This window comes from Panthera leo, chromosome C1 (assembly GCF_018350215.1).
Source record: "Panthera leo isolate Ple1 chromosome C1, P.leo_Ple1_pat1.1, whole genome shotgun sequence".
NCBI classification, from domain to species: domain Eukaryota; kingdom Metazoa; phylum Chordata; class Mammalia; order Carnivora; family Felidae; genus Panthera; species Panthera leo.
This window is the reverse complement of record NC_056686.1, coordinates 127,129,927-127,153,276: the sequence shown is the minus strand read 5'-3', so window position 1 is coordinate 127,153,276 and position 23,350 is coordinate 127,129,927. Positions and strand designations below refer to the sequence as shown.

The 23,350-nt window shown below is 39.2% G+C and overlaps 1 long non-coding RNA gene across 5 annotated transcripts in view; it reads right to left on the bottom strand.

Moving 5' to 3' along the window:
* Positions 1–23,350, bottom strand: part of LOC122225910 — a 326,370-nt gene that overhangs the window by 184,457 nt on the left and 118,563 nt on the right. For 3 of the 5 annotated variants that reach the window (XR_006205429.1, XR_006205427.1, XR_006205430.1), the window contains exon 4: positions 553–679. The exons of the other annotated variants lie outside the window; for them this stretch is intronic. This is a non-coding gene — a long non-coding RNA (uncharacterized LOC122225910). The remainder of the gene's footprint in view (positions 1–552; positions 680–23,350) is intronic. 5 annotated transcript variants of the gene reach the window in all.

The window sequence follows — 23,350 nt, the reverse complement described above, 5'->3', positions numbered from 1 at the left end:
GACAGATGACATGCCAACTGAGCCCATCATTAGTTAAGGTCTTCACCTCTAAGTGGGAATCCCAAAGACCTGCAGCTGCAGAGAGGAACAAAAGCAGGGCACCTGGGGGGCTCAGTCAGTTGAGCATCCAACTCTTGATTTTGGCTCAGGTGATGATCCCAGGATCATGGGATCAAGCCCCACACTGAACTCAGCATTGAGCACAGAGCCTGCTTGGGATTTTCTCTCTCTCCCTCTCTCTCTCTCTGCCCCTCCCCCTTTGTGCATGCTTGCATTCTCTCTCTCTCTTTCTCTCAAATAAACTTTTAAAAAATAAGAAAGGAAAAGGAATTTCTCTGAAGGGTGAAAAGCATTCCTCTCAGTGGGAGAGAACCAAGTCTCCTTTATTTCATAATTGCTGAGCTGAAGCTCACACTTGCTTAGCATCCAGTATGAGGTTGCTCCCAGAAATCCCAGAATAAGAAAGAGGAAAACAGTTTAGGGACACATCGATGTGTTTGGACTTAGCAGAAGTGAAATTCTCTCATGTATTAAGGAGCCTCTATGTCCCACCTTATGGTATGGCCCTGGTGCTGTTTTCAGATCTTGTCCTGGCTGATTCTTCTCAAACCAACAGTTGATCTAAGTCATGTACACCTTTTGGAAAGCTGCAAGGGTGCAGCATGCACCGAGCCAAAGTCTGAAGTATATAAGAAGCCAAGAAGGGGTAGGAGAAAAAAGTGAGGAATTCAGAAGGAAGAGTTTAACAATTTTTCATGGATTCATCCAAAGAATATAAGTAAATGGTATTTTTATTCCCAGATAGTCATATAAATAATAAGAACTAAAGAAATTTTGTTTTCTGAATTATGCCATTATACAAAGCATCAAATTTCCTCCTACTTCTGTCCTCTTCCTTCTTCTTCACCCCTATCCCCTCCTCTAAATAAATCAAATTTACAAACTAAGATGTGACTTATTATAACAGGCGACATTACTTTGTGAGCCATCAAGAAAGGGCGAAAAATGTTGCCAGTTATACCCTGACATATATACCTTGTTTTCAGAGATGTTAAAATGTAAAAAAGATGTTTATCATAAAATCTATGAACCACAGCATACATATACTAATGCACACACACATCACACTCATCAATGAATTTCTCTAGCAAGGGCAGAAAAATTGTCATCAAGAACCAATTTTCCAAACAGCTAGATTTGTGCCACTGCTAAAAAGGAGGGGGTGGATAGTTTAAAGTTTATTTTATGGCATGTAGTTGCTGCCTGAAGACAACTCAGAACACCATTGGCAGATAATGGACCACATTTCATATCTGAGAAATGTGTCTTATTTTTAAAACTGAAAGCAGAGAAAGTCATTAGATTTGCTTTCACTCTTGCCACAGAATGGCAGAGCAATTTTCATCATATCTGCTCCTTTTTGTTTTCTTCATTTTCCATTTTCTCTTTTCTCTACATTCATCGTTTTCTCACTTTATCATCATTTTTTAACATAAAATCTCATTTAGTTGTCTCGATACCTCATTAATGTGGCCTGCCTCAAAGGTCCTTAATAATAACATATTGTACATGTTTACTACACTTAATAGGAAATAATTTCATTGAAGCCCCTTTGTCTCCTCATTTGCAAGTAATCTTGTGACTCCACACCTGTAATACTGTCCCTAAGAAACTAGTATTTTCAGCATTATACTTGTTTGTTATAACCAGCGAGATGATAATAAGAATTCATGAGGCTGAAAAGCAAGTACCGTGACTCCATCTCCAAATTAGCCCAGTGCCTAGCTATAATGAAGATGATTTGTATTTATGTGGCATAATGTTCCTGACACCTAATAGTGGCTATTTTCTCTTCAAGACTAAGGATTTGTTTAGGTTAACATACTTGCTGCATTGGTTATTTGTTAAAGCCCTCACTAGGTCACTCATACAAAAAGTTGGTGCCAACTAATTGAAATGTAATTATTCATCAAGTCAACATTTATGAAGTGTCCAACTTTTTCCCAGATATTCAGGCAAGCACTGATGATAGCTCAATAGCTGAGACATAGTCTCAGGCCTCAAGTTTAGCAGAAAAGGGAAACATGCTAGAAAAAACATGGCCCAGGGCACCTGGGTGGCTCAGTCTGTTAAGCATCTGACTCTTGATTTTGGCTCAGGTCATTGATCTCTCAGTTTATGGGTTCAAGACTGGCAGAGGGCTCTGTGCTGATGGTGTGGAGCCTGCTTGGGATTCTCTCTCTCCCTCTCCCTCAAAATAAATAAATAAACTTAACAGAAGAAAAAAAAAAAAAAAAGAAGAAACATGGCCCAATATATTGGTCTGTACTAGCTGCTATAACAAAATACTACAGACTGAGTAGCTTATAAGATCAAATATTTATTTCTCACAGTTCTGGAGGCTGAAAATCTGAGATAAGACTACCCAGCATGGTCAAGTGAGGGTTCTCTTCTGGGTCACAGACTTCTCATTGTATATTCATATGGTTAAAGGGGCTCAGGAGAGACTTGGGGGTCTCTCTTATTAAGAGTATTAATCACATTTTTTTATGTTTATTTATTTTTGAGAGAGAAAAAGAGACAGAGTGAGTGGGGAGGAGCAGAGAGAGGGAGACACAGAATCCGAAGCAGGCTCCAGGCTCCAAGCTGTCAGCACAAAGCCCAATGTTGGGCTCAAATTCATGAACCATGAGATCATGACCTAAGCCAAAGTCAGATGGTTAACCGACTAAGCCACCCAGGTGCCCCAAGAGTATTAATCACATTTGTAAGGTCTCCACTATCATCACCTAATCACCTCCCAGAGGCCCCACATTCTAACGTCATCACATTGGGCATTAGGATTCAACATATGAATTTTGGGGGGACACAAATACCCAGAATATAGCACTCAACAACCCCTCAGACAGTTAAATCAGCACTGCCCCTCCCATATTTCCCCCATCTGACTAGCACCACCTCCTCTGAATCTTTCTTCTCCTCAAGTAAGAGAGCCCAAGCCTAGGACAACAGTACTCCCACTTCCTAATTCCACAGACATGCACAAAATACATCCGTAAGAAAGAAAGAAAAATGGAAATATCAATGAGAGGCATGGCCTATTCCATTATTTATGTCTTCAGCTGCATTTCCCTAAGCCCTTCAAACAAACAAACAAACAAAACTAGAATGTGTTTCAGTTATAGTTTAACCACTGATTATGGACATTTTCAAATCTACAAAGTAGAATAAAATACGAACCCCATGTACCAATGCCCAGCTTCAATAATTACCAACAATTCTGCCATTTTGCATTTAGCTCTGCTCCCTGCCTTATTTATTATTGTAGTTCAAAGCCAATCCCAACTGCTACCACTTCATCCATAAATACTTCAGCACATATCTCAAAGTGATTGACACATTTTTCTTTTTAATATCACCAACACTGCCATTATCTCACCAAACAAAATTAACAAGAATTTCTTATTCTCACCTAATAACCTGTCTTATTTTTCCCTGGGTTCAAAACTGTATTTTTATAGTAAATTTATTTAAATCAGGAGCCAAAGCCCACAAACAGCATTTATTAGTGTCTTAAGTCTCTTTTAATCCAAAACAGTTTTTTCTCCCTTTCTTCTCCATACATTTGTTGAAGAAAATTAGTTATCATCATTGTGGATTCATCCAACACACTTCCCTTTCTGCTGCATTTTCTATAAACTGGTAATTGGATCTAGAGACCCCTAGGTTCAATATTTTTAGCAACAGCATGCCATAGATAATGCTGTGATTTCTTACTGTACCACATCAGGAGGCATAGAATGTCTGGGGTTTTTTCACTTTTCGTGATAATCAATGAGTTCAGGAGAGGTCAACCTGATTCACCCACTAAAAAATCTCCCATGACCTTTCACCTAGTGTTTGCGGTAACTATTGATAATCACTGCTTAGAGCCACTATTCCATTAGCGATTTTATTTCAATCACAAGTATACTGCAGAGTGAGACCATTTACCCTTCTATTGGTTAAGCTAAATCACAAAAAAAGAAATTTCAAAACATTTTTTAAAAGCACAAAAACGGGGCACCTGGGTGGCTCAGTCGGTTAAGCGGCCGACTTCGGCTCAGGTCATGATTTCACAGTCCGTGAGTTCAGGCCCCACGTCGGGCTCTGTGCTGACAGCTCAGAGCCTGGAGCCTGTTTCGGATTCTGTGTCTCCCTCTCTCTGACCCTCCCCCATTCATGCTCTGTCTCTCTCTGTCTCAAAAAAAAAAAAAAAAAAAAAAAAAAAAGTTAAAAAAAAATTTAAAAAAAATAAATAAAAGCACAAAAACACTTGAGACAGTTGAAAAGTGGCATTTTTCAACCTACAGATTCCTCTAGCTCTTTCGAGAACAAGAATACCTAAACATTTCACAGCTCCCTTACTTGATTATAGTCGTACTTTTTATACCTACTGATTAGGAAAATTTAAATGATGAAAATCTTCTATGAATCCAGTGACCTTCTAGACATATTTCTATTATTTTGGTCATAGCAGTACTCTAAACACACTTGAGTCTTAGCAAAATCATGTCATAGGAATAAAATAAAACACTTTACAAAGTATGTAAGTTGCAATCTTTCCCCCTTCTGTCTTACATTCTAAATCATGCCCTGCTCCAGAGAGGAAAGATTCTAAGTTGCTGGTCCAGCACTATAGTCTCCTCTGCAGTACAGATCCCCAGTAATTAGCAAGAGCACATATGCAGAGGGTGGGTGTTGACACATAATTCAGCCCAAAGAAGCCAGAGAGTATACAATAAAGAGTTAATCAAGAAAGAGGAAGAGGGGCGCCTGGGTGGCTCAGTCGGTTAAGCGTCCGACTTAGGCTCAGGTCATGATCTCACGGTCCATGAGTTCGAGCCCCGCATCGGGCTCTGTGCTGACAGCTCAGAGCCTGGAGCCTGTTTCAGATTCTGTGTCTCCCTCTCTCTGACCCTCCCCTGTTCATGCTCTGTCTCTCTCTGTCTCAAAAATAAATAAACGTTAAAAAAAATTTTTTTTAATTAAAAAAAAAAGAAAGAGGAAGAATCTTTCTAGGCTAAGTGTCAGGGAAAGTCTGTGGGAGTTTACAGAGAACAAAGAGCAAAATTTTATTTTTTGGCGGATTTGCTTCCCCCTCTTCCCTCTACGCTTTCACATTTCCAAAAAAGACTTCAAAAGTGTCAAATTCCTATGCTGATTATTGTAGACAGCAGGTTTACATGACTTATACATGAATATGTGAGGCACAGTGCTGATTCAGTAGATCATGTTTCCTTAGGGATCTACAATTCAAGGCAGCCCCCTGTCCTTCCCCCAACCTCAATGGGCTCCACAGTCAAGCAATTGCTCACTGTGGGTATCTAGTACTTTGGTTCCTAACACTTTACCTGTTGGCTCTGACATTGTCACCATCCCACAGTAGCATCAAAAGTATGCTCTATTAAGTGCCATGTCTATATAAATGCAGAAGCAAACAAGTATATTACCCCCACAGGGCATCATTTAAGCTAGAGCTTGGTGCCCCAAGACCAATCAGACATTCCATACAACCATCAGTCTATTGGTCATCAGGATAAGAAGCTCCACAGGCCTACTCTCCTGCTGAGGCCAAAAACACACTGAGTACAACCACTTGCATAGGCTGGTTGATCACTGATTAGATACTAGGCTAATTGGGCCAGTGACTTCTGTTTGGAGCATGCACCCTTTGCAGCCCCAAACTCAACCTTCCTTCACCTATACAGTAGGCCACTTGACACTTCTGCTGATATTCTTCACTCTGTGAAGCCATTTATTCAAAAACTCATGAAGTGAGACTCTTGAAACTGTGAAGAAATTATCTGTTCCAAGCAGAGCTGGCTTTACAGAGATGCTTAGAAAATAAGGTGTAGCTTCAATCCATCCATCAGAGAGAATTTGCAAAACATCTTGGATGAATCCATTTCCTGGGAAGATAGCTCAGAAGTGGCAGGGGGCAACAGGAACATGAAGGGAATGGTTAGGCTGCCAGCTAAGCATGGGTTCCTGTCCCAATCCTTAAATCCAGTTTTGTTAAATGATGCTTTTCCTAATATTAAAAATCCAGAGAGGACAACTTGCCATGATCCAAAAGGCTAAATTCACTTTCTTCATCAAGCCTCTAGCCCAATACTCCTAACTTTTGTATAAAATTGATCAACCAGAACAAATTCCTACAATGCAAATCAGTGGGAAGAAAATAAAACAGTATTATGACGGCACTGATTCCAGTCTTGAGAAATCAATCTCAACAAGAAAAACCATGTAACATTTCTCTTAGAGAGCCACTTCTTCTGATCCCCCCCTCACCCAAGCGGAAGTGAACAGTAATAAAGTCAGGCTCAGAATTCATTCATTCACTCACTCATTCATTCATTCATTCCTTCAACAAATGCTTACTGGACACCCCTGTGCTAGGAGTTACAGAGATGAACAGGACAGAGTGCCACTGGTTTGATTTCTTGATATAACTATGCCAGTAACCTCAGAACCACATGGTGAGATGATCCCACAAGACAAGAGAATCTATCTACCACGCTATGGGTGTAACATACTAATTTTTTAGTGGGGAGCAAGGGTGTGCCTTTGGAGACTTGCTTTTGTTCTTGATTTACTGCAGCCACAGGCTGTGACTCTGGAGTAAGCAGAGACTGTGTCTCACTTACCCCCCAAGACACTCCATGCCTCAGCTTTCTGGGTTTTTCTTGTCCAAAACTCTCACCCAAGAATTGCAGTCAAGACCTCCTCCCCAGAGAAACTGAGGGGGGAAAGAGGAAGAAAGGTGACTTTTAACAAAGACCTACTCCTCATGAGTGAGGATAGCAAAGATGAGATGTTAAAGGTGAAATCCAGGCTCTATTTTATTAATTAAATAAAATTTTATTTGAGATCATTGTAGATTCACATGTAGTTGTAAGAAATCATAGAGAGAGACACTTTTATACTTTTTCCAAGTTTCCTCCCAACGGTAACATTTTACAAAACTATACTACAGCAACCAGGATATTGACATTCATACAATCCACCAGTCTTACTCAGATTTCTCAGTTTTACTTGTACTAATTTTTGTGTCTATTAAGTTCTATACAATTGGCCTGTGCAGGTTCATGTATTTAATACCATAGTAAAGAACATACAGTTCCAACACCAAAGGATCCTTCCTGTTGTCCTTTTATGACCACACCCACCTCCCTCTGCCATTTCTAACACCTGACAACCACTAAACCTGTCTTTCATTTCTAATTTTTGTCACTTCAAACTGTTACATGAATAGAATTACACAATATGAAACTTTCTTGAGATTGCCTTTTTCTGCTCAACATCATGCCTTGGCTATTCCTTCAAGACATTGCAATGAATGGATAGTTTGTTCTTTTTTATTGGTAAGTAGATTCTTTGGTAGGGATTTACTATAGTTTAGCCCACCATTCACTGAAGAACATTTGGGCCATTTCCAGTTTGGAGCTATTATGAATAAAGATAATATAAACATTTATGTACGTGTTTTTAAATGTTGATGGATATAGACTTTAGAGACTACATTCTGGCATGGGCCTCATTTTTCCTTTATTTCATTTTTTTATTGAAATATAATTAACATACCATATTACATTGGTTTCATGTGTACCACATAGTGGTTTTAAACTTGTACATATGGTGAACTGATCATGGTATGTCTAGTTACCATTTGTCAACATACAAAACTAATACGATATTACTGACTATATTTGCCATGCTGTTCACTACATCCCCATAACATATTTATTTTATAATGGAAAGTTTGTAACTATTGATCCCTTTCACCCATTTTGTTCCCCTCTCCCCTATAGCAACTAATAATCTTTTGTCTTTATCTGTGAGTCTAGGTTTTATGTATTTACTTAGCTTTATAGATTCCACTTATAAATGAAATCATGTGATATGTTTTTTTTTTCTTGGTCTGACGTATTTCACTTAGTGTAATAACCTCAAGGTCCAACCATATTGTCACAAATTGCAAGATTTCACTCTTTTACATGGTTCAGTAGTATTCCTGTCTGCATGTGTGCCCTTCAGTGCCATGTCCTGAGTAGGGAAACTCTTCTTTGTAGGAAGATATACACACACACACACACACACACACACACACACACACACACACAAACTTCTTTACCCATTCATCTATCGATGTACAATAAGTTTGTTTTCATATTTTTGGCTATTGTAAATAACACTTCAGTGAACATATGGGTGCATATATCTTTCTGAATTAGTTTTTTGTTTTATTTCCCTCAAATAGATACCCAAAAGCAGAATTGCTAGTTCATATAGTTCCATTTTTAATTTTTTGAGGAAATTCCATACTGTTTTCTATAATGTTTACACTAATTTACACTCCCACCAACAGTGCATGAGGGTTCCCTTTTTTCCACATCCTCACCAACACTTGTTGTTTCTTGTCTTTTTGATACTAGCCATTCTAAATGGTGTGAGGTGATATTTCATTGTGGTTTTGATATTTATTTTTCTGATGACTAGTGATGCTGAGCATTTTTTTGGTGCCTGTTGACCATCTGTATGTCTTCTTGGGAAAAATGTCTATTTATGTCTTCTGTCCACTTTTTAATCAGATTGTTTTATTATTGAGTTGTATGGGTTCTTTGCATATTTGGATATTTTGGATATTGACCCTTTATTGAATATATAATTTGCAAATATCTTCTCCTTTGTCTTTTCATTTTGTTGATGGTTTCCCTCACTGTGCTTAAAAAAAAAAAAAAGAAAAGAAAAGAAAAGCTTTTAGGTTTGACGTAGTCCCATTTATTTATTTTGCCCTTGTCTTAGAGTAAGATCCAAGAAAACTTCACTAAGACATGTCAAGGAGCTTACCGTTTATGTTTTCTTCTAGATATTTTACAGTTTCAGGTTTTGTCCATTTTGAATATGGTATAAGATAGTGGTCCAATTTCATTCTTTTGCATGTGGCTGTTCAGTTTTCCCAACACCATTGATTTAAGAGACTATCTTTTCCCCATTGCAAACTTTTGCCCCCTTTGTCATAAACTAATTGGCCATGTATTTCTGGGCTCTCTATTCTGTTCTATTGATCTATGTGTCTGTTTTTATACCAATATCTCACTGTTTTGATTACTACAGTTTCATAGTATAGTTTGAAGTCAGGGAGCGTGATACCTCTAACTTGTTCTGTCTCAAGACTGCTTTGTCTAGTCAGGCTTTTTTGTGGTTCTAATATAAATTTCAGAATTATTTGTTCTAATTCTGTGAAAAATGCCATTGGAATTGTGATGGAGACTGCACTGAATCTGTAGATTGCTTTGGGTAGCAAGGCAATTTAGCAGTACTAATTCTTCCAATCCAAGAGCATGGAAGAACTCTCCATATAGTTGGGTCTTCTTCCATTTCTTTCATTGGTGTCTTAGAGTTTTCAGTATTCGGTCTTTTCGCCTTTTAGTAAAATTTACTTGTAGGTACTTTATTCTATTTGATGCAATTATCAATGGGATTGTTTTCTTGATTTTTCTTTCTCATAATCTGTTATAAGTGTATAGAAAAGTAACACAATTTTGTATATAGATTTTGTACCCTGCAATTGTACTAAATTCACTTATTAGCTCTAATAGTTTTTTGGTGGCCTTGTAAAATAAGTTTGAAAGTGTTCCTTTCTTTTCAATTTTTGGAAGAGTTTCAAAGGGATAGGTATTAAATCTTCTTTGAATGTTTGGTCTCTTGTCCTTTTGAATTTGGAACATATTCCTCGGTCTCTTCATTTTTCCAGGTTCTCCGTGTTTCTTCTTATATATTAGATGAAGGAGCTACCTCTCCCAGTCTTGAAGGAGTAGCTGGATGTAGGAGAGGACCTGTGGGGCTTGCAAGCATAATCCCCCCACCTCACCACCACAGCAGGCACTCCAGGGCTGGGTACACCTGCTAGCTGGGGTGGAGCCATGGCAGCAGAGCAGGAAGGGCATGGCATTGCTGGGCTGTGGTGCAGCCATGGCATGGGGAGAAGGGGCATTCATCCAGTTGTGGTGTGGCCACACAGACCCCACTTTTTAATGGTCACTGAGCATTGGGTTCACTGTGCACAAATGAGCTGTGGAGGTAACACATTTCCATTCCTTAGATGCTGGGCACATTGCCAAGTCCCTGACTTTAGGGAACCAACACAATGTCCCTTCCAGTCAGTGCTATGACTGGCTTGGAGGAGTCTCAGAAGCACTGGCAGGAAGGTATGCCAGGTGTCCCCTGCTGGGCAGTGGACCTTCTAGCTATCCTACATCCCTCTTCTCCCTAGGCTTCTCTAACCATAATGTGAACAGGAAGCACCTGGGGAGTTGTTACAATGCAGATTCCTTGGGTCTGCCCCCAAAAATTCTGATTCCATCAGTTCAGGGTGAGCCCAGCTACCTGCATTCAGAACAGGTAAACTGGGTTTGCCTCTCCCAGCCACTCCCCCCTCCTGGCTCACATTTCTGTGTCATTTCCTCCTCTTGAGTATGTGTGGGACCTGTGACTTGCTTCTCAACCAATGAAATATAATAAAAGTGATGGAATCACATTCTTCCACAGGTGGATTCTTCCACAGCCTAGGCAGGCAACATTTCAACTGTAGCCTCATAAGAGGACACAATCCAACTGAGTCCTGCCCAGGTTCCTGACCCATGAAATTGTGAGATAACAAAATAGGTTGTTTTAAGCTGCTAGATTTGTAGTAATTTGTTATGCATCAATAGAAAAGAAAAAAAAGGTGCTACAGAATGAATGTTTGTGTCCCCCTCCCCCATTCATATGTTAAAATATTATCTCCAATGTGATGATGATTGGAAGTGGGCCTTTGGGAGGTGATTACGTTATCAGGGTGGAGGCCTCATGAATGAGTTTAGGACCCTGGAAGAAGAGGCCAGAGACACAGTTTGCTTTTTTCATCATATTAGGATACAACAAGAAGTCAGCAGTCTGCAACCTGAGAGTCTTCATCAGAACTCAACGATGCCAACACCCTGATCTTGGACTCCCAGCCTCCACAACTATAAGCATTAAATGTTTGTTGTTTAAGCCACCAAGTCTGTAGTATTTTATACAGCAGTCAGAGCTAAGGCACTAGGTGACTCCTATTTATGCAGCAAAGTGACCCTATACCTTGTGACCAAGTGACCCTGGTGCAAGTAGTGGACCCTACACCTTGAGAACCACTAATCCAAGTCAAGGTGAGGCTAAGCCTCAAGGGGCCCCCAGTACTAATCTGTCTTGAACCAAACCCTAGAGGTCTTCTTCACATTCAAGACCTGCCTGGCTCCTGGATGGGGAAGAAGGAGGTTCTTCAATTCTTCAGGAGTCCCTTGGAGTTTCACTACCACTGCCTCCTGCCCCTAGGCCGCCATCTGATTGTACAATCCACAGGTGGCCTAGCACCATACATGTGGAAACCAAAGAGCAGACGCTTGTAGTTTGTCCCTTTCACCACCCTTGGAGGTTGTAGGGAGCATCCTGAAAAAGTCAGGGGTCTTAAATGTCTCTATTTGGTCTTCTAATACCTAATTGATCACAAGATTAGCTTTTAAATGACAAAAAAGACTGACAGGTACATTTATGTTTAAGTGTCTGTATTCTTCTCCTACACACACACACACACACACACACACACACACGGGGGCAGGGACATAATCACTGTACATAAGGGCAGGGACATTTTCTGTGGTGCTCACTGGTATATCTCCAGAGCCTAGAATTTTATGTGACATATATTAGTAGGAAGGAATGAAGGATGGATGAGAGGGAGGAGGGTGGGATACTGTAATGGTCTCCCACCAAGACAGTGCTAATCTAATCAATAAAACTAACACCAATGTTAATGGGTGATCATAGTTTCATCCTTTTATGCCTCAAAGTAGTAGCCAGTAGAAATATTCCAGGACTCTGACACAGTGTTTCACATTCCAAAGACAGCTGTCCATTTCATCCCCTTTCAGGGACAGCGGGGCATTTTAACTGCACATTCATCTGTCATAAAATGCCCCTGGTGCCCTCAATTAGCCACAATTTGCAGCCAATTGAAGACAGCATGCATATTTTTAGAAACCCTTACAGTGACACACCACTGTTCACCCATGAGACTTCTCCTGATAATTCACTTCCTGTCAAACAGTGGAGTCACACAACCTGGATGGCCCATTGGGGGAGAGCCTCATTAATGCACAATAGCCTTAATGGGCCAATCTTTAAACAGACTACCCAGTAAGGAAGCAGATTAATAGAACCAAGTCTGAGAGAGAAGTTTCTCTTTAACTTTTAATTTTCTTTTCTGGCTAAAGACAGGTCTGTGATGTGATTTTAACATGGCTTTTTGCAGGTCCATATTTCTTTAGCAGTAACACCTGCTTCATGGCAGTATTTTTCCTCCTTCACCATTTCTCTAGCTTTGGGGATCAACTTTTTTCAAATCTATCCGCAGATAAGTCTGACGAGCTTCCTGCATTATTTATCCTCAACTAAATTAGGAAAACCATTACCAGCTTGCCTGAAGTTTCTTGGCAAGTCTAACCATTGAGCATACTGATGTCCTGTTTAATCAAATAATTTATTTACAGAGAATTGACATTTCTATTCATACTTCGCATTACAAAATGAAGGAGGAAAGACAAACCTCTTAAATCTCTAGTCTTTAATTTGGAACCTGCTTCACCCCCATTTCCTCTCCTCACCCTGGGGAGTGGGGTGGAGGCAGAAGGGAAGGTACTAGAATATGCAATAACCAAGGTCTGCCTGGCACACTGTGCCTGTGTGTGCATGTGTGTGGGATAATAGTAAGGATTCTGTCTTGCACCATACATTTTCCCTGCAGCATCATGCTCAACTAAGCTCTCGGAATCTACTCTAAGTTCCAAATAAAAGATAAGAGAGAAGTATTGAGTCAGGCTGTCTGCCCCTGGGGTTTTGGCGAATGCTGACTCCTTGCCTCTGTACATGAACCAACAAATATTAAATGCTTATTACGTGCAAAGGATTGAACAAGGAATATGTGAAGACAAATGGCCACCAGGTGGGAATAAGGGAACTATTATGCGCCTCAGCACTAGGCATTGACACACATTTTCCCCTTTAATTCCTAAGAAATACAAATGTGTTCTCCCCCATTGTACTTAGATGAAAACTGAGGCTCAGAGGAGTTAAGTAACTTGCCCAAGGTCACACAGCCAATTCTGAACCCAACCCCATCTTCTTCCTGCTATATCACAAATTATCTCCGGTCTGCTACTAACGACCACTCTCCCCCACATGGCTTCTTCATTATGTTTCCACCTCCATTCACAAACAGTCAAGGCTCTGTCTGGCTCTTTTTCAAAAATACTGCAGGATTAGGGCTACTCTCGTCACAGATAACTTCCAAAAGGGTTGGTATTTGAGGTTACTGATAAATTCACCCAACAAGTGAGACCAGATTTTGGAAGAACAGGATGATACATCACTAAAGCAATCAACATAAACCCCCACCCAGTACAGCTGAACAAGCTATAGGATATGAATCTTCCTACCAAGAGCTGAAAAACAAGTATGTGACCCCTAAGAAGAACAAATTTAGGTGGCACAAATTCTTAAAAACATAACTTTTATTTCTTCAATAGAGGCCTCTTGTTAAATTGCACAGATAAATAGCCAAATAAACAAATAAATGAATCAATAAAACTTCAAAGGAAATAAGGACCATAGAGAAAGCTTAATGTGTTCTTTCTTTGCTTTCACCAATCAAATCAACACCCTTCCCAGGTGCTTTGGGGTGTCTCTTGATCTTCTATGCATTTGCCCATAAGAGCAATGACATTTGTTGATTATACTCATTTGGTTTTTAGAGGCCAAGGTGGATTGTATTCGCCTTTTCTATTAGCCTAGCAATACCTCCGTGTATTTTTTGCAGTAGATTTTCTGAACAGCAATAGGTTCTAATCAATCTTCCCAGCTTCATTTCTCAGAATCTCACAATCTCCTCAAGGAACATTTCAAACCTGATTTATCATCATTACCAGACCCTAAATATTCACCAGATTCTATATTATTTATTACACCTAGTTAATTTCTCTGTTCTGGCCCTATGGGTCAAATCACAGAGCACGTGAAAGATTAACCCCACAGTATGTCATGAAGACTCTACTGTAATGCACAGTCACATTTAGGAAGAAGCATTACACACACACACACACACACACACACACACACACACACACACCCCAGAATAACTGTGAACCATAGCTGAGCCCCTCTGCTTCTCTTCAAGATTCTGTCCCACATCCAGGCACTTCCCCTTGCTCCAAGCACCTCCTGAACTCATGCACACAGAGGCAAGCAATAGCAACTTCCCCATCTCCCTCCAGTGGGGCAAAAGCTCCATCTATGCTACTATATTAAAGAGCCTGGTGGGGCACCTAGCAGGGCACCTGGCTCAGTCAATTAAGCATCCGACTCTTAGTTTCAGCTCAGGTCATGATCTTGCGGTTTGTGGGTTTGAGTCCTGCATCAGGCTCCATTCTGACAGTGTGGAGCCTGCTTGGGATTCTCTCTCTCTGCCCCTCCCCTGCTCGCTCTCTCTCTCTCTCTCTCTCTCTCAAAATAATAAGATAAAATAATAAAATAAAATAAAATAAAATAAAATGAAAAGAGCCTGGCAAGAAACTACATGGGAAAAAGTGTTATTCTAGGTCAGTCCTGTGTAAGAAGAAAGTATCCTAAGGTTATGTAATGAGGTAAGAAGTGGAAACAGGTTATAGTACTACCCTTCTGGGATAAAATTACACCCCCAGGTTGACCCAACTGAGAAAACAAAAAATCTCCCAACGGTGAGCCTCTGAAGGAGACATGTCCTACCCAACCCCCTTCATGCCACCCCACAGGCTGCCCGTGGCTTTTCAGTCCATACCTCCCAGCTCCATCCCCTCTCCCAAAATGAAGAAACTGGCTCAGCCATGAAACATTCAAACTTTGTTCCACCCGCAGCACACAGCAACGATAGAGGGGGTTCCATTTGCATTCCCTTTTAGGAAAACATCTCTAGCTCATACAGGGTTCTGTACTCTTAGAAGATCTTTCAGATCTTTCAGAGCCTGACTCTGCCCAGGAAACAGCTGTCTGGTGTGTGTTAGTGAATGGTAGCAGGCTCACCCAGGACTAAAGCTCCAAGACACCAAAGATATGTTCTGTGTTGCTCCAGATGACAGAACTTGAACCAGAGACGTTGTTACACAATGAGTTTCTTCTCAACACAAGAAAGAGTTTCATACAGAATCCCATTCAGAACAGTCTGTCTTGTGGAACAGCTAAAGAGGGTCGGTAACAACTGCCAAGGTACGGTACATGAGAAGCAGCCTAGACACCAGCTAGGACCGCTTCAAGCTCAAACTTGATGTGACCGTGAAGAGATATTCTACATTGAACTCACAGAGCCAAAGCATTCTGTACCTGAAACAGATTTCTGAAATCATCTCATCTAGATACTGCAAATTAGCGAGCCCAGGCTAAATTTAGCCCAGGGGAAAAATTCATTTTGCTTACAGAGTATTGTTCCACACAGGTTTATTGTTTCATCCAATATTTAAAAATGTTCATTCAAACTGAGGGTTGATGGGGGGTGGGAGGGAGGGCAGGGTGGGAGGGAGGGCAGGGTGGGTGATGGGTATTGAGGAGGGCACCTTTTGGGATGAGCACTGGGTGTTGTATGGAAACCAATTTGACAGTAAATTTCATATATTAAAAAATAAAAAAAAATAAAAAAATAAAAAAAAAAATAAAGAAAGTGCCGGAGTCCCGCTCCAGCAGGTCCAGGGGTTCCCAAAGGATGGACGGCGTCGGCGAAAAAGCGAAAATAAAACAAAACTAAAAGAAAAAACTAAAAGAAAAATCTAAAACTAAAATAAAATGGACACAGACAACAAAAAAAAATAAAAATAAAAATAAAAAATAAAAATGTTCATTCAAAATAAAGAAAAGATTTTGCATAAAATCTTGATTTTTCAGCTTTTAAGAAATAAAAATTAGAGTATCTGGTCACATGAGGCCTGTATTCAGCTTGAAACTAAATAGTGGCTGTTCTTTTTAGATGAGGGCTATGCTGTGCCACAGTCCCCACCATCCTCCATTGCCCAACAGCCTCACATTAAAGTTGAGATTTGATTTTCTGTTTTATTGTTTTGTTATGTCTTGCTTTTGTTTCAAGGTCTCTTTATTCACATGTATTTTCTGTCTTCCCTGTGGCTAGGAGTGTTTGCCTCTGTTGGCCTAGTGAAACCCTAGATAAGCTAAGGCTCAGAGCGGTTGACTTGTCCAAGGTCACCAGCCAGCTAGTACAAAACAAGGAGCAAAACTTAGGTTCTCTTGTGATCCAATGATCCATCTACTTGGCCGCACTGCCAGCATTTAGACAGTTTATTTCCCTGGACTGATCTGACTATTCACATCCACGTTGTGCAAAACTGTCCCTCTACACTTCCATTTAATATATCCTAGTGATATAGTTCCACGTTTGTCCTTAAAAAAACAATAATAGCAAAATAACAAAAACGAAAAACAAAAAAAAAACCTCTTCTTTCCAGCTGATTTTGCAAGTAACTAGCACCCAAAGACCAAACACCCTTTTATGTGTCCAATAAAAAAATCGATCTGATGAACACATAAGATTTCAATCTTCCTTGAAAAATCAGGAATAGACCAAAACCTTAATATTTCAGACTCTGCACTAATAGTCCAAATCAATAGTGCAAACAAGATTTCTGGGGGAAAGGTTAAAGTAATTGGGCAGAACACACTGGTGTCAAGCCGCCATGAGCACTTTCAAAGCAAAGAATTAAATACAAATAATTGATAAGCTCATTATAAACAGAAAAGAAATTAAAAGAAAGAAAAGAAGAGAATTAAATACAAATAACTGATAAGCTCATTATAAACAGAACAAAGAACACACAGAACAAAGAAGTCACTAGTCCACCTTACACCTGTCAGAATGACTAACAGTAACAACTTAGGCAACAAGAGACGTTGGCGAGGATGCGGAGAAAGAGGATCTCTTTTGCATTGTTGGTGGGAATGCAAGCTGGTGCAGCCACTCCGGAAAACAGTATGGAGGTTCCTCAAAAAAACAGAACTCAGGGCACCTGGGCGGCTTAGTCGGCTAAGCATCCGACTTCAGCTCAGGTCATGATCTCACAGTCTGTGAGTTCGAGCCCCGCGTCGGGCTCTGTGCTGACAGCTCAGAGCCTAGAGCCTGCTTTGGATTCTGTGTCTCCCCCTGTCTCTGCCCCTCCCCTGCTCATGCTGTCTCTCTCTGTCTCAAAAATAAATAAAAACATTAAAAAAAGATTTAAAAAAATGAACTACCCTATGACCCAGCAATTGCACTACTAGGTATTCTTCCAAGGGATACAGGTGTGCTGTTTCAAAGGCACACATGCACCCCAATGTTTACAGCAGCACTATCAACAATAGCCAAAGTATGGAAATAGCCCAAGTGTCCATCCATGATGAATGGATAAAGAAGATGTGGTATATATATATATATATACAATGTGGTATTACTCGGCAATCAAAAAGAATGAAATCTTGCCATTTGCAACTACGTGGGTGGAACTGGAGGGTATTATGCTAAGTGAAATTAGTCAAAGAAAGACAAAAATCATATGACTTCACTCATATGAGGACTTGAAGAGACAAAACAGATGAACATAAGGGAAGGGAAACAAAAATAATATAAAAACAGGGGAGGAGGACAAAATAGAAGAGACTCATAAATATGGAGAACAAACTGAGGGTTACTAGAGGGGTTGTGGGAGGGGGGATGGTGTAAATGGGTAAGGGCATTAAGGAATCTACTCCTGAAATCATTGTTGCACTATATGGTAATTAATTTGGATGTAAATTTTTAAAAATCAAAAAAAAAAAAAAAAGAAGTCACTAGTCCTGGCTGTAAACAGCAGCCCTCCCGAAACTCTGCGGGGTGTCCACACTGATAAGGGTAAGCAGGGGGAGCATGAAGACTTGCAGAGATAGAGCCATGGGCTCCCAGATTAGGATACTGTGCCTAGAGCTTGCCCAACCTCCTGTCCTCCATTATAAGAAATAAATTTCCTGGCTGTTTAAACCACTTTAGGTGGGAAGTGTGTTCTTTACAGTTAAAAATATTCTGTATTTGCACAAGCCAGTGTGTTCAAAGCAAGTTAGAGGAACTTTCCACGTGAAGCCAGTGTTGTTTTTTAATTTTTTTTAGGTTTCTTTTTTTTTTTTTTAATGTTTATTTATTTTTGAGACACAGAGAGACAGAGCATGAATGGGGGAGGGGCAGAGAGAGAGGGAGACACAGAATCGGAAGCAGTCTCCAGGCTCTGAGCCATCAGCCCAGAGCCTGACGCGGGGCTCGAACTCACGAACCGTGAGATCGTGACCTGAGCTGAAGTCCAACGCTCAACCGACTGAGCCACCCAGGCGCCCCAGGTTTATTTCTTTTTGAGAGGCGGGGAGCACCTGGGTGGCTCAGTCAGTCAAGGGTCCAACTTCAGCTCAGGTCATGATCTCATGGTTCATGAGTTCGAGCCCCGTGTTGGGCTCTGTGCTGACAGCTCAGAGCCTGGAGTCTGCTTGGATTCTGTGTCTCCCTCTCTCTTTGCCCCGTCGCCCACTCAGGCACATGCTCGCTTGCTCTCTCTCTCTCAAAAATAAACATAACAGATAAACAAATACAATTTTTAAAAAAGAGGGGGAGAGTGAGGGAGGGGCAGAGAAAGAAGGAAACACAGAATCCAAAGCAGGATCCAGGCTCTAAGCTGTAGTGCAGAACTTGATGCAGGGCTCAAACTCATGGACTGTGTGATTATGACCTGAGCCGAAGTCAGACACTTAACCAAATGAGCCACTTAGGAACCCTGCCAGTGTGTTAGTCCATCCCTACACAGAGTTTTTAATCAGAGCAGAAAGAGCAACTGTTTGCAGCTGCAAAGTTCAGGGTTGTTTTGTTTTTGAGTACAGCTGAAACATAATGTTACATTTGTTTCAGGTGTACAATATGGTGATTCAACAAATTTATACACTATGCTATTTCCACCATAAGTTTAGCTCCCATATGTCCCAATGTATCACTATTATAATATCATTGACTATCTTCCTTATGCTGTGCCTTTTATCCCCATAACTTATTCATTCTATAACTGGAAGACTGTATCTCCCACTCCCCTTAATCTACTTGGCCCATCTCCATCCCCCCTCTCCTCTAGCAATCATCACTTTGTTCTCTATATTTATAAATCTGATTCTGCTTTTTTTTCTGTTTATTTTCTTTTTTAGATTCCACATATGAGTGAAATCATATGGTATTTGTCTTCATCAATCTAACTTATTTCACTTAGCATAATACCCTCTAGGTCCATCCATGTTGTCTCAAATGACACTATCTCATCCTTTGTTGTGGCTGTGTGGTAGTCACACATATATATGTGAATATATATATATGGAAAATATAAGGAAGATGTGGAGTGTGTATGTAAATATACATTGGTCTGTCAAGGATACTTAGGTTGCTTCCATATCTTGGTTATCATAAATGACGATGCAATAAACAGGGGTGCATATATCTTTTCAAATTAGTGTTTTCATATTCTTTGGATAAATAACCAATAATGTAATTATTGGATCATATGGTATTCCTATTTTTAATTTCTTGAGGAACCTCCATACTGTTTTCCACAGTGGTTGAAACCAGTTTGCCTTACCACCAACAATGCACAAGTGTTTTGTTTTGTTTTGTTTTCCCACATTCTAATTTCTTTTCTTATTTTAGCCACTCTGACAGTATAAGGTCGTATCTCATTGTAGTTTTGAACTGCATTTCCCTGATGATTAGCAATGTTGAGCATCTTTTCTTTCATGTGTTTGCTGGCCATATGTATGTCTTCTATGGAATAATATCTATTCAGATCTTCTGCCCATTTTTAATTGGATTTTTAGGCATTGAGTTGTATAAATTATTTATTTTGGATATTAATCCCTTATTATAATCTTAAAATATCTTCTCCTAGTCAGTAGGTTACCTTTTCATTTTGTTGATATTTTCCTTCACTGTGGAAAAGCTTTTTATTTTGATATAGTCCCAATAGTTTATTTTTGCTTTTTGTTCCCTTGCCTCAGCAGACATATCTAGAAAAATGTTGCTATGGCCAATGCCAGAAAAATTACTACCTGTGTGCTCATAAAAATAAAGAATTTTTATGTTTTCGTCTCACATTTAGGTTTTTAATACAATTTGAGATTTTTGTGTATGGTGTTAAAAAGTGGTCCCTTTACATGCTGCTGTCTAGTTTTCCCAACATCATTTATTGAAGAGACCATCTTTTCCCCATTGTATATTCTTGTTTCCTTTGTCATAGATTGACTATATAATCTTAGGTTTATTTCTGTGCTTTCTATTCTGTCCCATTGATCTGTGCATCTATTTTTGTGCCAGTACCATACTATTTTCATTATTACAGCTTTTTAGTATATCTTGAAATCTGGAATTGTGATGCCTCCAGCTTTGTTTTTCTTCCTCAAGATTCCTTTGGCTACTTGGGGTCTTTTGTGGTCCCATAAGACTTTTAGTATTATTCGCTCTAGTTTTGTGAAAAATGCTATTTGTATTTTGATAGGGATTTCACTGAATTTGTAGATTGCTTTGGGGAGTATGGACATTTTAACCATATAAATTCTTTCAATCCATGAGCATCACATATCTTCCCACTTGTTTGTGTTTTATTCAATTTATTTCATGAGTGTTTTATAGTTTTCAGAGTACAGGCTTTTCAACTCTTTAGTTAAGTTTATTCCTAGGTATTTTATTATTTTTGGTCCAATTGTAAATGGCGTTTTCTTAATTTCCCTTTCTGTTACTTCATTATCAATATGTAAGAATGCTACCAAAGTATAAATTTTGTATCCTGCAACTTTACTGAATTCATTTATTACTTTGGGTAATTTTCAGTGGTGTCTTTGGGGTTTTCTACATATAGTACCATGTCATCTACAAATAGTGAAAGTTTTACTTCTTCTTTAGCAATATGGATGCCTCTTATTTCTTTTGCTTGTCTTATTGCTGTGGCTAGGAAATCCAATACTATTCTGAATAAAAGTGGTAAGAAGGGACATCCTTGCCTTGTTCCTGATCTTAGAGGGAAATCTCTCACTTTTGCATCACTGAATATGAAGTTAGCTATGAATCTGTCATATATGGCCTTTATTATGTAATAGTATATTCCCTCTTACCCCATTTTGTTGAGAATTTTTATCATGAATAAATGTTGAATTTTGTCCAATGCTTTTTCTTCATCTATTGAGATGATCATATGATGTTTATCCTTCCTTTTGCTGATGTAGTGTATCAGGTTGATTGATTAGTGAATATTGAACTCCCCTTGCATCCTTGGAATAAATCTCACTTGAACATGGTATATGATCCTTTTAATGTATAGTTTAATGCAGTTCCCTAGTATTTTGTTGAGAACATTTGTATCTACATTCATAAGGACTAGTGGCCTTTTCTTTTTTTGTGGTGTCTTTGTCTGGTCTTGGTATCAAGGTATTGCTGGCCTCACTGAATGTATTTGGAAGCTTTCCTTCCTCTTCTATTTTTTGGAAGAGTTTGAGGAGAATAGATATTAACCCTTTTTTAAATTCTGGTAGAATTCCCCTATGAATCCATCTAGTCCTGGAGTTTTATTTTTTGGTAGTTGTTTTGATTGACAATCAATTTCAATACTTGTAATTGGTCTATTCAGATTTTCTATTTTTCCCTGATTCAGTTTTAGCTTATGTGGTTAGAGGGATTTTTCTATGTTTCTTGGTTGGGCCATTTGTTAGCATAATATTTTTTTATAGTATTCTCCCATAATCCTTTATATTTCTATGGGGTCAGTTGTATTTCTCCTCTCTCATTTCTGATTTTATTTGAATTCTTTCTTTTCCTTGATGAGTCTAGCTAAGGGCTTATCACTTTTGTTTATCTTTTCAGAGAACCAGCTCTTGGTTTCACTTGTTTTTTTCTATAGTTTTTCTAGTCTCTATATCATTTATTTCTGCTCTGATCTTTATTATTTTCTTCCTTCTCACCCTGGGCTTTGTTGTTCTTCTTTTCTAGCACCTTTAGGTGTGATATTAAATTGCTTATTTGACCTTTTTCTTATTTCTTGAGGTTAACTTGTATCACTATATATTTCCCTCTTAGAACTGCTTTCACTGTGTCCCAAGTATTTCGGACCATTGTGCTTTAACTTCATATGTCTCTGGGTATTTTTTTTTATTTCTTCTTTGAATGCTTCACTGACTCACTGGTTGCTTAGTATCATATTGTTGGGCCTCCACATGTTTTTATTTTTCCAAATTTTTTTCTTGTGATTTATTTCTAGTTTCATACTGCTGTGATCAGGAAAAATGTATGGTATGATTTTAATCTTATCAGATTTATTGATGCTTATTTTGTGATCTAATACGTAACCAAGTGTGGAGAATGTTCTGTGTTCTCTTGGAAATAATGTGTCTCCTATTGTTTTCAGATGGAATGTGCTGTCTATATCTGTTATATCCATTGGGTTAAATGTGTCATTCAAGGATAGTGTTTTCTTGTTGATTTTCTGTCTGGATGATCTATCCACTGATGTAAATGGGCTGTTAAAGTACCTTACTATTATTGTATTACCATCAATTTCTCTCTTTATGTTCATTAATATTTGCTTTATGTTTTTAGGTGTTCCAGTGCTGGGTATATATTTAATACTTCTTACATACAATTGTTTGACTGATCCTTCTATCATTATGTAAGAAAGTTCAAAGTTTCTTTCTTACAGTTCATACCCAGATACTTGTACCTGCATAAAGAAAGGAGGTTAGCAAACTGGGAAAAACATGGCTCTGGTATGAGAGAGTCTTCGGTTCATCTCAGCTCTGCCACTTATAAATTCTGTGACCACGGGAAAGTATCAATATCAATAAATTATGGGAAAATACACATCTTACATCATTGTTCCGAGAATTCAAGTAATTGCAATGTACAAAATACCTAGCGCACAAGATAGAAGCATAATAAATAAAAGACATTCTTGGAGTGCCTGGGTGGCTCAGTCAGTTAAGTGTCTGACTCTTGGTTTTAGCTCAGGTCATGATCTCATGGTTCATGAGTTTGAGCCCCATGTCAGTTTCCATGCTGCTGGTGTGGAGCCTATTTGGGATTCTCCCTCTCTCCCTCTCTCCTTCTCTTCTCCTCCCCTGCTCACTTGCTGTCTCTCTCCCTCTCTCAAAATAAATAAATATACTTAAAAAATACATATTCCTT